General features: G+C 45.9%; 1 protein-coding gene across 2 annotated transcripts in view; it reads left to right on the top strand.

Annotated features, from left to right (window-relative positions):
• RASSF3 (Ras association domain family member 3) overlaps positions 1 to 15761 on the top strand; it is a 72420-nt gene that overhangs the window by 25662 nt on the left and 30997 nt on the right. The gene's annotated exons all lie outside the window — the stretch shown is intronic.

Genomic DNA, 15761 nt, shown 5'->3' on the forward strand with positions numbered 1-15761 from the left:
TTTTTTTTTTTATTTTATTTTATTTTTATTTTTTTTTATTTTTTATTTTTTATTTTTTGTGTTTAAATTTTCTATAATTTATTTGAAATTGTCTTTTTTTTTAAAGATTTATTTTTTTTTATTCATGATAGACAGAGAGAGGCAGAGACACAGGCAGAGGGAGAAGCAGGCTCCATGCAGGGAGCCCGACGCGGGACTCGATCCCGGGTCTCCAGGATCGTGCCCCGGGCCAAAGGCAGGCGCAAAACCGCTGAGCCACCCAGGGATCCCCTGCCCCCCCCCCCTTTTTTTTTTAAAGATTTTTATATATCCATTCATGAGAGACAGAGAGACAGAGACACAGGCAGAGGGAGAAGCAGGCCCCCTGCAGAGAGCCCCATGTGGGATTCCATCCTGGGTCTCCAGGATCACGCCCTGGGCTGCAGGCAGCGCCAAACCCACTGAGCCACCGGGGCTGCCCCTCTTTCTTTTCTTTTTTAAAGGCTTTATTTATTTAACATAGGGAACAAGTGTGGAGGGAGGCAGAGGGAGAGGGAGAAGCAGGCTCTCCACTGAGCAGGGGGCCCAGCAGGGGGCCCAGCAGGGGGCCCAGCAGGGGACCCAGCAGGGGACCCAGCAGGGGACTCAATCCCAGGACCCTGGAATCATGTCCCAAGCCAAAGGCAGACGCTCAACCCCTGAGCCACCCAGGTGTCCCTGAGATGGTCTTTTAAATTAAACAGTTTATATTGGGGCGCCTGGTGGCTCAGTCGGGTAAGCATCTACTTTCAGCTCAGTTCATGATCCTGGGGTCCTGGGATGGAGGGGCTCTGCGTCCTGCTCCCTGCTCAGTGGAGAGCCTGCTTCTCCTCTCCCTCTGTGTGTTCACACATACTCTCCATCTCGCTCTCTATCTCTCCCTCTCCCTCTCTCTCTCTCTCTCTCTCTCTCTCTTTGTAATAAATAAATACTAAAACATTTTTATTGAGGTATAATTGACATGTATTTGTTTCAGGTGTAGACCTAATGATGCAGTGTCTGTACATGTTACAAAATGATCATCAAATCACTTTACCTTGTTACAGAATGATTTTTCTTGACCTGAGAACCTAAGGGCTTAAGTACCTTGGCTGCTACTCTCTGAGCCACTTTCAAACATGTGCCACAGTGTTAGTGACTTCAGTGTCCAAGCTGTACTGCAAATCTCTTCTGTCCTCCTCCTATCTCTGATCAAGCAGAATGGAATGAATCCTGATGGGATCTTTTTGAAGTAACCTAGCACGCTCCCTTTGGGTGAAAGAGGGTTCTCTTTTCTTATCATAGTCTTCCTCAGGCTGCCTAGGTTTAGTTTGTGGTTTCCAGGAGACCTGTTGGACTGGCTTTAGGCTGATTCTAATCAGTTCTTTGATATTTCCGCCAAGACTTTTTTTTTTTTTTTTTAAATAGAGGTACAGGGAAGGGTAGAGGCAGAGAGAGAGAATCCCAAGTGGGCTCCATGCCCAATGTGGAGCCCGACACGGGCTCAGTCTCATAACCCTGAGGTCATGACCTGAGCTGAAATCAGGAGTTGGACACTTAACCAACTAAGCTTCCCAGGCACTCCTTCCCCCACAACTATTTATTTATTTATTAAATTTTATTTATTTATTCATGAGAGAGAGAGAAAGAGAGAGAGAGACCCAGAGAGAGAGGCAGAGACATAGGCAGGGGGAGAAGCAGGCTTCCTGCAGGGAGCCTGATGTGGGACTGATCCCAGGACCCCAGGATCACGCCCTGAGCTGACAGCAGACGCTCAACCACTGAGCCACCCAGGCGTTTCCTTCCCCCCGCCCCCCACAACTTTTTAAAGAACTTCTATGCAGCTCTCTTTTCAGTCACATCCAAAAACCATTTGCTATTATGGTTTAGTGGTTTCTCCAAACCTTTATTTCCTTCTGGCAGGAATCAGAGAGCTACTTCTCATGAATCCTGTCATGACAAGACAAGACCTTGGCTACAAGTCCTGCAGTGAATCTTGTCATTGTTGACAGAGGCTTTGTGCAGGAATACAGAATGAAGGGTCTCCTTGCCATTGTATGAGGAGATGAGGGGTGAGCTTTGCGTTCCTGCGGATTTAATGTCGGTCACTGACTGATCATCTGAGGCTTCGTGGGCCTCTTACAGATTCTCCACTCTCCTGCTAGTTTATACTACAAACTTTAAAGCAGGTGATGGTCAAAATAGAGAACAAATGGGAAATCCTGTGGATGTGGGGTCCAACGAGTGCACAGTTGTCAAGACTGGGCTTGAGAAGTGATATATTTTTTTTAAATAAAATTTTTATGGATCCCTGGGTGGCGCAGCGGTTTAGCGCCTGCCTTTGGCCCAGGGCACGATCCTGGAGACCCGGGATCAAATCCCATGTTGGGTTCCCGGTGCATGGAACCTGCTTCTCCTTCTCCCTGTGTTTCTGCCTCTCTCTCTCTCTCTCTCTCTCTGTGTGACTATCATAAATAAATAAAAATTTAAAAAAAAAATCTTAAAAAAATAGAATATTTATTTATTTATTTATTCATATGAGAGAGAGAGAGGGAGAAGCAGGCTCCATGCAGGGAGCCCTACGTGGGACTCGATCCCGGGTCTCCAGGATCACACCCTGGGCTGAAGGCGGCCCGGCTGCCCGACACAAGGGGATTTAATGGGCAGGTAATGTGTTGTGAACAGCATTTCCTTCATCCTCTTTAGCCTCCTTTGATTCCCTGAAGTACATAGTGACTTTTAGTCCAATACTTGGAGCCATCAAATTGCAGTTATTTGTTGCAAATGATCTTTTCTCTACTGTATTAGGCTTCCTGTAAGCTGGTAAAATAAGCTCAGGTTGATAAATCACCTGCTTATATATTTATTTTTTAAATTTTTACTTGAAGTAGGTTCTGTGCCCAGCATGGGGCTTGACCTGACAGTGCTGAGATGAAGTCCCATGCTTTACCCAGTGGGGCAGGCAGGCACCCCTTACCTGGTTTCTTAAGTGGTTTGCTTTCTCCTCTGACCTAGCAATTCTACTTCTCAAAATTTATCCTTCAATTAAAAGAAAAAACAACAAAACCCACCAAAACCCATGGATATATGAAAAGATTTGTCATATAAAGGCTCATCAAGCATTTTTTTAAAAAGATTAAACAACTCTTATTTTTATTTATTTATTTTTTTAAATTTTTTTAAAATTTTTATTTATTTATGATAGTTACAGAGAGAAAGAGAGGCAGAGACACAGGCAGAGGGAGAAGCAGGCTCCATGCACCGGGAGCCCGATGTGGGATTCGATCCCGGGTCTCCAGGATCGCGCCCTGGGCCAAAGGCAGGCGCCAAACCGCTGCGCCACCCAGGGATCCCTAAACAACTCTTTTAAAAGATTTTATTTATTCATGAGAGAGACACAGAGAGAGGCAGAGACACAGGCAGAGGGAAAAGCAGGCTCCCTGCAGGGAACGGAACGAGGGACTGGATCCCTGGTCTCCAGGATTAGGCCCTGGCCTGAAGGCAGGTGCTAAACCGTTGAGCCACCCAGGATCCCCATGTGGGCAAGTTTCTTAATGGCTCTGATAATTGTAATCACAGCTTTCTTTAGGTCATTTTGAATGTGACCAAAGTTAATGAATGTAAAAAACAGACAGGGCCTCGTCCAAAATAACATTCACATATTATCTATTACATTTTTTTTTTTTTTAAGATTTTATTTATTTATGAGAGACACAGGCAGAGGGAGCAGCAGGCTCCATGCAGGTAGCCGGATGTGGGACTCGATCCCAGGTCTCCAGGATCACACCCTTGGCTGAAGGTGGCACTAAACCACTGAGCCATCAGGGCTGCCCTATTACATGTTTTTTTATTTTAATAAAAATTTTATGGGGCACTTGGGTGGCTTGGTCAGTTAAGCATCTGCCTTCAACTCAGGCCATGATCCCAGGTCCTGGGATGGAGCCCCGCATCAGCCTCCCTGGTCAGGGGGGAGCCTGCTTCCCCCTGCTTGTACTCACTCTCTTGCTCTCTCTCTCTCAAATCCTTAAAAATCAACAAATAAAAATTTTATATATTTAAGATCTACAACATGACTAGGTATCCACAGTGTACGGATTATTACAGTCAGGCTAATTCTTATTTATTTATTTATTTATTTATTTATTTATTTAACAGGCTAATTAACGTGTCATCTCACATTGACCTTTTTTTTTGTGGGATGAGAGCAACCGTGGTAACATGTTTCCTGTGTGCAGTAGAACATTAACTATAGTTATCCTGCCTGGACATTCTCTAGACTCCCTCATTCTACAGAATAGAAACTCTGTACCCTTTCACCAACAGACATTAGAGATTGTTAAAGTATTCAGTACACAGATACTACAAAACTTTTTAACCGGAAAAGATTTTAAAAACAGCATGTATAATTTAAATACAAGACTAGGGAAAATAAAAAAACCCCAAAAATTTTACCTCTTCGGATGATAGGTTAATCTCATTTGGCTTCTGTTTTTTTTTTTTTTTTTTTTTTTCCTCCTGTAATTGTCTTGTTTTTCTTTTGTAATAGAAAAAATTTGCATATGATTTTATTTTGGTGCCTGTGGGTAAAAATTACCCAGAGGTTCCTGGCAGTTTAGTCCTAAACAAGGACTATTTAATTTTTTCACTTTATCAGAGTTTCATTTGTTCCCCTTGATTGACTAATCATTTAAATGAAGTTAAGATTCATTGTGGCATGCAAACAGTTGTGTCCAAAATATGCTTTCACACAAAGGCAACTTCCTAAAGGTGTCCTTAAAATTGCATATAGTTTGTTAATCTTATTGTGGTATTTTGTTTTTCTTAACTGTAGTTTCCTGTTCTTTGGATTTTTTGCATGTCGACATTACTGAATATAAATATTTTGCTTTGCAGGGTCAGTAAGCCATAGAGAGTGGTGTTGATAATTCAAGGAAATAGCCTAAACCATCATCAGTTAAAATTGCCTACAAAGCCATGAGTACCTTGATAAGAGCTTTCTAAGGTAGAGAGCCAGGAATATTCTAAATTCCTGGTGCTCATGCTATTAAAACTGTTCTAGAAATGAAGGTGGGGAGAGCAAGAGTACAAGAGTGGGTCTGGAGGAGTGAGGGCCAGTGAACCACACTCGCAGTGCCTGCAGCTGGGAGCTTACGACTTCTCAGCAGTGCTGTGTGTTAGCAAACGTAGTCTTAAGGTCAGCTTAAATATAAATGGGTTTTCTTCTGAGTTGTAAGTAAGCCTGCCTCAGGTTTATATGCCAGCTTTATCCCAACGACCTCTGGTACACCTGGGCGTGCCCAGAGGATTTTATAGACCCAGGTATGATAAGTGTGGCCTAGACAGCTTGGGTATCCTGGAATCAGGTGGGGATTGTTTATGGCTTGCATGGTTTCAGAGAGCTTCTGAGTTTATTCTCCCCCTATCAGATGCCTGCTAGGCTGAGAACTTTTGAGGGCTGGGCTGAAAGAGATTGAAGGACATGGACAGATGATTCCTGCAAGCTGATAAAGTGATGAGTAGATACTGTACTGACCAGTAGGCACTGTATTCAGTGCTTTATTATGTTATCTCTGTTGATTAGCATCACAGCAACCCTGTGAGAATTGGCATTGTTACCCACTGTCCTTTACAGGACAGGACGTTACAGATGAAGTTATCCTTTCTGTACAAATATTTTCATTTTGAACGACACCCCGTGGCTTAGCGGTTGAGCGTCTGCCTTTGGCTCAGGGTGTGATCCCTGGGTCCTGAGATCGAGACCCGCTTTGGGGTGGAGCCTGCTTCTCCCTCTGCCTGTGTCTCTCCCTTTCTCCCTGTGTCTCTCATGAATAAGTAAATTAAAAAAATCTTAAATTTATTTTTATTTTTTATTTTTTTTAATTTATTAAAATTTTTTTTTTTAATTTTTAAAGTTTTTGGGTGCTTTTAGGTATAGGTTTTATAAAGTAAAACTCTTACTAGCCTTCTAGCCTGCCTTCTCTTACCAAAAAAAGAAAAAAGAGAAGAAAAAAAACCCCACGTTGTTTCTGAGGTTAAGAATGGAGCTTGTTTTATCTTCAGACACAGAATCTTCATTTATGTATTTGAATTTTGAAATTTGAGGTATAACTAATATAAAGTAAAATGTGCAAATCTCCATCACAGCTTCATGAGGGTCTCTTTCTCTCCACCTTCCCCTACCAACTACCCCCCAGCTCAAAATACAGTACATTTCTGACACCCCAGAAGGTTCTTTTGTGTCCATTCCTTTTTTTAAATTTATTTATTTTTAAAAGTTTATGTGCTTCTGAAGCAAACACTTTCATGTCTATTCCTAATCAGTAATCCTTTCACCCCTTGGCTAGAACCACTATTCTGACTTCTGTTACTATGAGTTAACTTTGCTTCATCCCAAACTTTTTATATAAATGAAATAATTCAGTATTCTTTCTGCAGCTGCCGTCTTTTGCCCAGTGCTATGTCATGTGATCTATTATTCATCAAAAGTAAATGAGGCCTATATTTGTTTTATTCACAGGGTTGTTCTTTTTCTGGGGGTGGGGGGGTCCTTCTAGGAGTATAAAACAGAGTAATTGGGAAATAGGTCCAGTTTTCAAGAGTGCTGTATGAGGTACCCAAAAAAAGAAATGCACTTGGCTGACCATGACACAGGAAGTGTGGAGGAAAGGGCCTGATGGTGTGCTGTGCTGTCCTGGTACCAGGCTCTGTATAGAAGGAGGAATGAGGCCTGTACTTTGAAAGGCAGCTGGACCTCAGACATGGGGGCACTAGAGGTTGGGCTAGGGGGTGGGGTCTGTGCTCCCAACGGATTCTTGTGTTTGATGCACACATGAGATATGTGGCAGGTGTAAACCTGGCCCCCAGTCCTGGACTAGGTCCTGGAGGTGCTTTCTTGATTCTGTGGCCACGAAGCCTTTGAGATATTTCCCTCTTCAGAAAGATGCATGGGGCAGTGGTAAGGACATTGCAGTAGAGCTGAAGGTCAGAAGGGTTGTGGCCAGCCACTGGCTGTGGCTGTGAGAGTGGACCAGGGCTCCTGGCTAGAGCTCTGGAGAAGTAGAGTTCACCAAGGGTGGGCGTCTGAATTGCTCCTAAAAGCTCTTGGAAGTGTACTGGGTGGGTCTGCCCAGGAGCTTTGATTGGTGGCTCTGGGGCCCAGGAGCCTCTTGGATTTTTAAAAATGCCTCCGTTGGGGATCCCTGGGTGGCTCAGTGGTTTAGCGCCTGCCTTTGGTCCAGGGCGCGATCCTGGAGTCCCGGGATCGAGTCCCACGTTGGGCTCCCGGCATGGAGCCTGCTTCTCCCTCCTCCTGTGTCTCTGCCTCCCTCTCTCTCTCTCTCTATGTCCAACATAAATAAATAAATAAATCTTTAAAAAAAAAAAAATGCCTCCGTTGATTCTAACGTACTTGTTCTCCCCCTGCTGTAGGTTGGAGTCAGTGAGGAAAGTGGGTCTTGTGACCTCTAGGACACACTCACATCCTACGGGCAGGAGAGTGAGAAGACAGGAAATTTTTTTTTTTTTAAAGATTTGTTTTTACTCATTCATGAGAGACAGAGAGGCAGAGACACAGGCAGAGGGAGAAGTAGGCTCCCTGCGGGGAACCCAGTGCAGGACTCGATCCCAGAACCCTGGAACCATGACCCTGAGCTAAAAGGCAGACAGACGCTCAACCACTGAACAAACCCATGTGCCCCAACGTGTTTTTTAAAATATTTTAAAGGTTTTAGTTTTTTTTTTAAGATTTTATTTATTTATTCATGATAGACATAGAGAGAGGAGCAGAGACACAGGCAGAGGGAGAAGCAGGCTCCATGCAGGGGGTCCGACGTGGGACTCGATCCCGGGACCCCAGGATCACGCCCAGGGCCAAAGGCAGGCGCTAAACCGCTGAGCCACCCAGGGATTCCCCCTAAAGGTTTTAGTTTTAAGTAACCTCTACACACCCAATGTGGGGCTCAAACTCACAACCCTGAGACCAAGAGTCACATGTGTCACCCCCTGTGCCAGCCCTGCGCCCCCAGACAGTCTTTTTGAATTACTGGAAGTGCTAAGGCAGCGGCTTGAAATGTACAGTAGACCAGTTGGTGATAACCGTGCTTTTCGGTGTATCAGCAATTTCCTTTGTGCAGAGGGATGGAGGAGGGTGGAATAGAAGCTACAAGGTAAAGAGCTGAGGTGCTAATCACAAATAAACGTGGTCATCTGAAGGTTTCTTGAGTAGTGTAGCTTTCTGAGAAGACGACATACGGAAATATGACCATATGTTTTGCTTTGTAGACCCAGATCTGTGACTCCTTCCAAGGCATTGTTTTTAAACCTTCTGTATTGTTCAGTGTACACTGTGGTACGGTGCTCGCTTCATGCCAGGCCTCAGGCTTTTTTTTTTTTTTTTTAAAGATTTTATTTATTGATTCATGAGAGACGCAGAGAGAGGCAGAGACCCAGGCAGAGGGAGAAGCAGGGTCCCTGCGGGAGCCCAACGTGGGACTCGATCCCGGGACCTCAGGATCCCTCCCTGGGCCAAAGGTAGATGCCCAACCGCTGAGCCACCCAGGGGCCCATGTTTTTGTTTTTAACACACTTTAGGACCAGGGCTTTATGGGCACTAAGTCTTTTGTAGAAGAAAGATGATTTTCCCAGCCAGCACTTGCACAGCCCCCAGACTTGGGGACTTCTTTTGACTTACGGAGGATTGTCTTTTGCTTCCTCTTAACTCCAGGAGAGTTTATGAATATGTGGTCACCTTATGTCAGGTTTACCACAGAAATCACATACTTATTGCTTCATGATTTCGTTACTTAGAAAGCTGATTGTTTCAGTATATAATTCTCAGCATAATTCTCCTTAAAGTCTCGGGATCGTCAGGAACCAATCAGCAGCATGTCTATGGAAGGATGTCTAAGGGTGATGACCATGGATTCCCAGCTCAGGTTTACCCTCAGGCATCACCAGGTTGGTAGCGGGCAGTTGTTAGTGGAGCTTCTCTAAGTCAAGAGCAAATTTATTTCGGAAAGTGGTGTTGTTATTGTTCACTGTCAGAATGCCAGTTCTCCCTCTGTTTTCTCCATTCTAAAACCCAATAAAATCAATTTAGCAGCAGTGGGAGGAGTAATTTCTAGCTTGGCACAATAATCTGGCCACTAGTCTGACTAATATATATTTTTAGTTTTATTTAGAGCTAGAGAGAGAGAGAGGGAGAAAATGCATGCACATGTGGGGGGAGAGGGAGAGAGAGGGTGAATCTCCAAGCAGACTCTGCTGAGCATGGAGCCTGATATAGGGCTCAATCCCACCGCCCTGAGATTATGATCCGAGTTGAAGCCATGAGTCGGATGCCCAACCGTCTCAGCCACCCGGGTGCCCCAAGATTTCAAAGTAATCTCAACACCCGGTGTGGGGCTTGAACCCACAACCCCAAGATCAAGAGTCACTGTGCTCTACTCACATAGCCAGCCTGGTGTTCCTGGAATGTAAGACTATTAGATAGAAACTCTGGAGTGGCATAATGGGAAGGAGTGGGGTCCACGTACTAATGGGGACAGGGTTTCTTTTTTTAAAAAATTATTATTCATGAGAGACACACACAGAGAGAGGCAGAGACACAGGCAGAGGGAGAAGCAGGCTCCGTGCAGGGAGCCCGATGTGGGACTCGATTCTAGGACCCCAGGATCAGGCCCTGGGCCAAAGGCAGACGCTCAACTGCTTAGCCACCCAGGCTGCCCCTGGGGACAGGGTTTCTTTCTGGGTCTGAGAATATTGTGAACTTAGATCTTGGGGGTGTTGGTACATATTGTGAGAATACTAAAACTACTGACTTGTATGCTTCACATGGGTGAATTTTATGGTGTGGGACTTTTTTTTTTTTTTAAAAAGATTTTATTTATTCATGAGAGACACAGAGAGAGAGAGAGAGACAGAGACATAGACATAGACATAGACGGAGGGAGAAGCAGGCTCCCTGCAGGGAGCCCTATGTGGGACTTGATCTCAGATCCCGGGATCACGACCTGAGCCAAACAAAGGCAGATGGTCAACCGCTGAGCCACCCAGGTGCCCCTGGTATGGGACTCTTATCTAAGTAACTCTAAGAAAGAGATCTTATTAATGAATTTTTAGTGCAAAGAAGAGTGCAGAATTGCTTGTGCTTTCCTGCTTTCCTTTTTCTATGCCCCAGACCTTCCAAAGTAGTTGAAATGAAAGATAAAGAACATTAAACACTCTTATCTACTGGTGGTGGGGAAATGCTGAATGGGGGTGAATTTGTGCAGTGAAAGCTGTTTACACAAGCCTGCGTCTGTAAGCCCGGTGATAAGAAAAATCAGGCTGAAGGCTCATTCAGGCAAGAAGTGATCAGAGAATCGGGCCTGTCTGCCCCATGGAAAATCTGGGATTTCCTGATACTGGTCCTTTTAATTTATGGACCATTCATTGCAGGCTGTCAACAAAGTAATTGTCTAAAGTAAAATTCTGACACTTGCCTCATTGTGGAGGAACCTTAGACATTAAGCTTAGTCAGAAGAAGACTGCGATTCCACTGACTTGCGCTGCCTCGAGTAGTCAGATTCCACGAGTAGTCAGATTCCACGTGGTAAAGTAGGATGGTGGTTGTCAGGCTGAGGGAGAGGAAGAGGGGGAGATAAGAAAACATTCTGGAGGTGGGTGTTGGTGATCACATTAAGTAGGGTTTACAACTGTGAACCGTGCTCAAGGCCACTGAACTTAAAAATGGGTAGCGTGTGGGACACCTGGCAGGTTCAGAGCGTGCGACCCTTGATCTCGGGGTCATGAGATTGAGCCCCACGTCGGGCTCCATACTCAGCGAGGTGTCTGCTTGAGATTCTCTTCTTTTCCTCTGCCCCTCCCACTCATGCTCTCTCTCTCTCTCAAATACATACATCTTGAAAGAATTTAAAAATGGGTAAAAGGTTAAATTCTATGTCATGTGTATTTGACCACACATAAAAGGAACTCAAGAGTACGATCACTTGAGGGGGTTCTGGGTGGCTCAGTTGGTTGTGCCTCCATCTTTTGATTTCTACTCTGGTTTTGATCTCAGGGTCCTGAGTTCAAGCCCAGTGTTGGGCTCCACGCTGGGGCATAGAGCTTACTTTTTTTTAATATTTATTTATTCATGAGAGACACAGAGAAAGGCAGAGACCCAGGCAGAGGGAGAAGCAGGCTTCCTGCAAGGAGCCTGACATGGGACTCGATCCCGGGACTCCAGGATCAGGAGCTGGGCTGAAGGCAGGTGCTTAACCACTGAGCCACTCGGGCGTCCCAAGAGCTTACTTTTTTTTTTTTTTTAAATTAATTAATTTATTTATGATAGTCACAGAGACAGAGAGAGAGAGGCAGAGACACAGGCAGAGGGAGAAGCAGGCTCCATGCACCGGGAGCCCGATGTGGGACTCGATCCCGGGTCTCCAGGATCGTGCCCTGGGCCAAAGGCAGGCGCCAAACCGCTGCGCCACCCAGGGATCCCCCCCCCCCTTTTTTTTTAAAGTAAATTCACTTTAGGAGCAGAGAGGGTGGGACATGGTGTCCAGGTTCCCTACCGGACTGGGCACCGGTTCCAGTGGCTCAGCCTCCGCTCCTGCCCTGAGTGTGTGTGAGGGACCAGCCAGATGCTCAGTGAGGCCTCCACCTGCTGTAATCTTGCTTTTGATCCTTCCACCTGTCATTTGTGGAGCGTCTCCCGTGTCCCCGAAATTGAGCTCTGCACTGGAGAAAGATGAAAGTGTGCTCCAAGGCATTGATAATCCTAAGGGAGCTTGGGAGAGATGCATTTGCTTTTTAAAAAGTGTCACGTTGCATAGTGCTCATCTGTGGTGCAAGTGTGGGTGGCACTATTTATTTAGGTAGTATTTGGGGGCTGACTGCGAAGTGTCTGGAAATCTAATTTAAAGTAGTAAAATCAATACATGGCTGAAATTTGATACCCACAGATGCACTCTTTAAAAAGACCGTGTCTATAAAAGAATAAGAGTTTGCAGCCTGAAAATTCTTAGGGGGGGTAAAAATCCTCTGGTGCCAGAAGAGCAATGAATTTTTTTGTGGGAGTCCCCAGGATGAGGACGAGGCGAGCTATCTGGTGGCTCCTATTCCTGAGGCAGCAGGAGGCAAACCCAGGCAGCTCCTTGAGGAACTGATGGGCCGGGCAGTGGAGGGCAGCGAAATGCCCACCTGAGGCAGCACATGCTTACAGAGGGTCCTGTAACCATGGGCAAGGTGGCATGTAACCACAGGAGCTTATTTCTCACAGTTCTAGAGTCTTGGAAGTCGGAGACCAGGGGCCTGGCAGATGGGGTGTCTGGGGGGGCGGGTGTTGCTTCTGGCTCACAGCTTGCTGTGTCCTCACTGGGTGGTTGGGGGCGAGGGAACTCTCTGGAGTCTCTTCTCTGAGGGTTCTATCCCTTTAGGCCCTATCACCTCCCAAAGGCCTCACCCCCTAATGCCATCTCCCTGGGGATTAGCACTTCAACGTACACATTTTGGGGAGGATGCGAACAACCCCGTCTGTAGCACAGAGCAAAATAGAATTATTTGAAAATTGATAAGAACAAATTATGGGAGGGAGGCATGAGGGGCCGATGGGTCAGCGACCATGAGCTTGGACAGTCTAGTTTCAAAACACATTTTTTATGCCGTTAATGTTTTTAGGGAGAGCTCATTCTCAGAGGCAGTCCATCTGTTAAATAAATTCTTCTCCCCAGGGAGGAGGAGGTGAGGGAGGTGGCAGAGAGGTGAAGCGAGGCAGGGGTGAGATATTTTTGGAACAGTTTGAAATACAAAGCAATTTCCTGATAAGATTAGTTCCTCCTAAATTAAACCCCAACTGGTGGTTGCTCTCTGAGTAATGAAGAAGTCAAAGCACAGTGGCCAAGCCTAGAGAGACCGGGTCCCTAGCTCTTGGGCTGAATGCCAAGGCTGTCCTAAGCCCCCGTGCAGTTCACTTTAGGATCCGGGAGGGATCGGTTTTTGTGGAGTACTTTATCCTGATTTGATCTGTTTGCGAATTTTATAATAAAAGTAAATGAGTCTGTTTCCCTGTCACTTTTCCAAGGGGTGGGGGGAGATGGGGGGTGTACCTTTTCAACATACAGCAAATCTTGCTTGTCTTTTAAAGATTTATTCAGTTATTTACTTGACGGAGACAGAGCACCAGCTGGTGGAGCTGCAGGCCAGGGGAGAGGAAGAAGCAGGCCCCCTGCTGAGCAAGGAGCCCAATATGGGGCTCGATCCCAGGACCCCGAGATCGTGACCGGAGCCGAAGGCAGATGCCTAACAGACTGAGCCACCCAGCGCCCCTTGTGTTTTTAATATAGCAAAATTTGAAAGAAAGTATAGATAAATCAAATGCTAAGGGTTAAGAATTATTAGCAATGTTTCTTTTTTAAATTTTTTAAATTTTTTAGTTTTTAAAATTAAAAAAAAATTTTTTTAAAATTTTTTTAAATTTATTTATGAGAGTCATACACACAGAGAGAGAGAGAGAGGCAGAGACATAGGCAGAGGGAGAAGCAGGCTCCATGCACCAGGAGCCTGACGGGGGACTCGATTCCGGGTCTCCAGGATCGCACCCTGGGCCAAAGGCAGGCGCTAAACCGCTGCGCCACCCAGGGATCCCCAGTTTTTAAAAATTTTATTAGCAATGTTTCTGGAAGCAAATCCTGTCCTCCGCCCCAAGGGACACTAGAAAATAATTCCACGGGCAGCCCAGGTGGCTCAGCGGTTTAGCGCCGCCCAGGTTCCCTGCATGGAGCCTGCTTCTCCCTCTGCCTGTGTCTCTGCCCCCCGCCCTATCTCTCATGAATAAATAAATTATTTAAAAAAGGAAAATAATTCCACTAAAAGCAATACCTCTCTTTGCTAATTCCATTATCCTTCACCAGTGACCTTACGAGCTGTTGTAATAGGCATTTAAAAGGAAATTATTTTAAAGAACTAGCTCATTGTGTTTAAGGGTATGAATCCTGAGAGGTTTATGTTGGCTTGTCTTGTAAGACAACTGCTGCCCAAACCTGGAGAGGTGCTATTAGGGACAAGCGCAGCTTCGTATTTCCTGAGTAAAGTTACCAGTAGGTCATTAATCTGATTTCTTGACCTTTAAGGAGGAGGCCAACATCAGATCTTAATTTTAAGTAGGTGATGGTGCTGTCATTTGTTTTATCTTTGAAACGCAGGGAAATTTCTTTTTTTAAAATTGATGCAGTGACTAAGATAACACATACTCAATGCACAATACTTGGAAGTTAGAAAAAAAAAGCTGGAGAAGTTTCTGGAAACTCTCTTCCTTTCAGGCAGTCTGTTTCAGGATAACTGTTGGTTGTGTTTTGAGGAAGCATCGTCCCTGCTGGTCTGCTTTAATCCAGACTAGCCGTCCTTTCTGCTTCGGATGATGCATTTGCGCGGAGGGCCCGTCAGGGACACCACTGTCCTTTCCCTGCCTGCTCTCTGGCCTCTTGAATGCGGAGGATTTGGGAGGCAGTCCCGGAGCCTCACCCCATCTCCCCCCTGTCTCCATGGATGCACAAGAAGCTTTACTTTGCATTTGTTAAACATTAAAGTCAGCGGGCACCTGGGTGGCTCAGTGGGTGGAACATGCGACTCTTGGTCCGGGCGGGGCGGGGGGGGGGGGGGGGGGGGGGGGGGGGCGGGGGGTGGGGTGAGGTGGGCGGGGGGGGGGGGTTGTGAGTTTGAGCCCCACTCTGGGGGTAGAGGTTACTTAAAATAAAATGTCAACTAAAGAAGTCAGCAGAACCTACTGCCCCAGCCCTGTACTTGGGAAGGTCTGTTCTCAGGGTTTGTCTCTGGGGCTTTCTGTACAGGGGAAGAGCCCTCCGGTGGGAGGCTTTGGGTTCAGATTCTGCTCCTGCCAAGTGGAGCTGTGTCTGTGACCCACAGGTTGGCCTTGGCTTCTCGTGTGGAAGGGCACTAATGTTTCTTAGGTAAAGTTCTAGCGTTTGCTCGATGCATAGCAGGCTTTCAGAAAGTGTTCTCTCCTTTGAGGTTATGCCCAGCAAAACCTGTTCGTTTCTTTCGTTCAGAAATGCGTATGGAGGGGCGCTTGGGCGGCTCAGTGGTTGAGCATCTGCCTTCAGCTCAGGGCGTGATCCTGGGGTGCCGAGATCGGGTCTCCCATCGACTCCTGCCTTGAGCTCCCCCTGGGCAGCCTGCTTCTCCCTCTGCTTCTGTCTCTGCCTCTCTCTGTGTGTCTCTCATGAATCAATTAATCTTTTTTTTTTTTTTTTTTTAAATGTGTATTGAGCACCATCTGTATGCCAGGCTTTGCTCTAGGTCTTGGACACCAAAACCGGGACAAAAAATACCTGTGTCCCCCAGAAACTCAGATGCTTGTGGGGAAGCCTGTAATAAGATAAATGCCTAAATTATATATTAAATAGTGGTAGTGGTAAGGAGAAGAGAGTAAAACAGCATGGAGCGTGTGTATGTGTGTTGGGGTGGGGGAAGGAGGAAATACTGAGTTATTTAACCCGTAATGTAGCTGCCTGGTGTTGCCCTGTGTAATGGGTCTTTATGCTTCGGTTGGAGGCCAAAACTTGCCTCTTTGTTGAAGCGGAACTCTGCTGTCCTGGATGTTTCTGGGAGGGCGTGGGCCTGGTGCTGGCAGGCTGGGAATGCAGGCTCCAGGAACAAAGGGTTTGAGAGGTACATGTTTGTGGTGTCTTTGGGTATACCCTGGAAAGTTCAAGCATTTAGTAAGTTTTAGCTATTCTAGGTTAAAGCTGCGTAGCTAATTC

Source organism: Canis lupus, chromosome 10 (assembly GCF_011100685.1).
Source record: "Canis lupus familiaris isolate Mischka breed German Shepherd chromosome 10, alternate assembly UU_Cfam_GSD_1.0, whole genome shotgun sequence".
NCBI classification, from domain to species: Eukaryota; Metazoa; Chordata; class Mammalia; order Carnivora; family Canidae; genus Canis; species Canis lupus.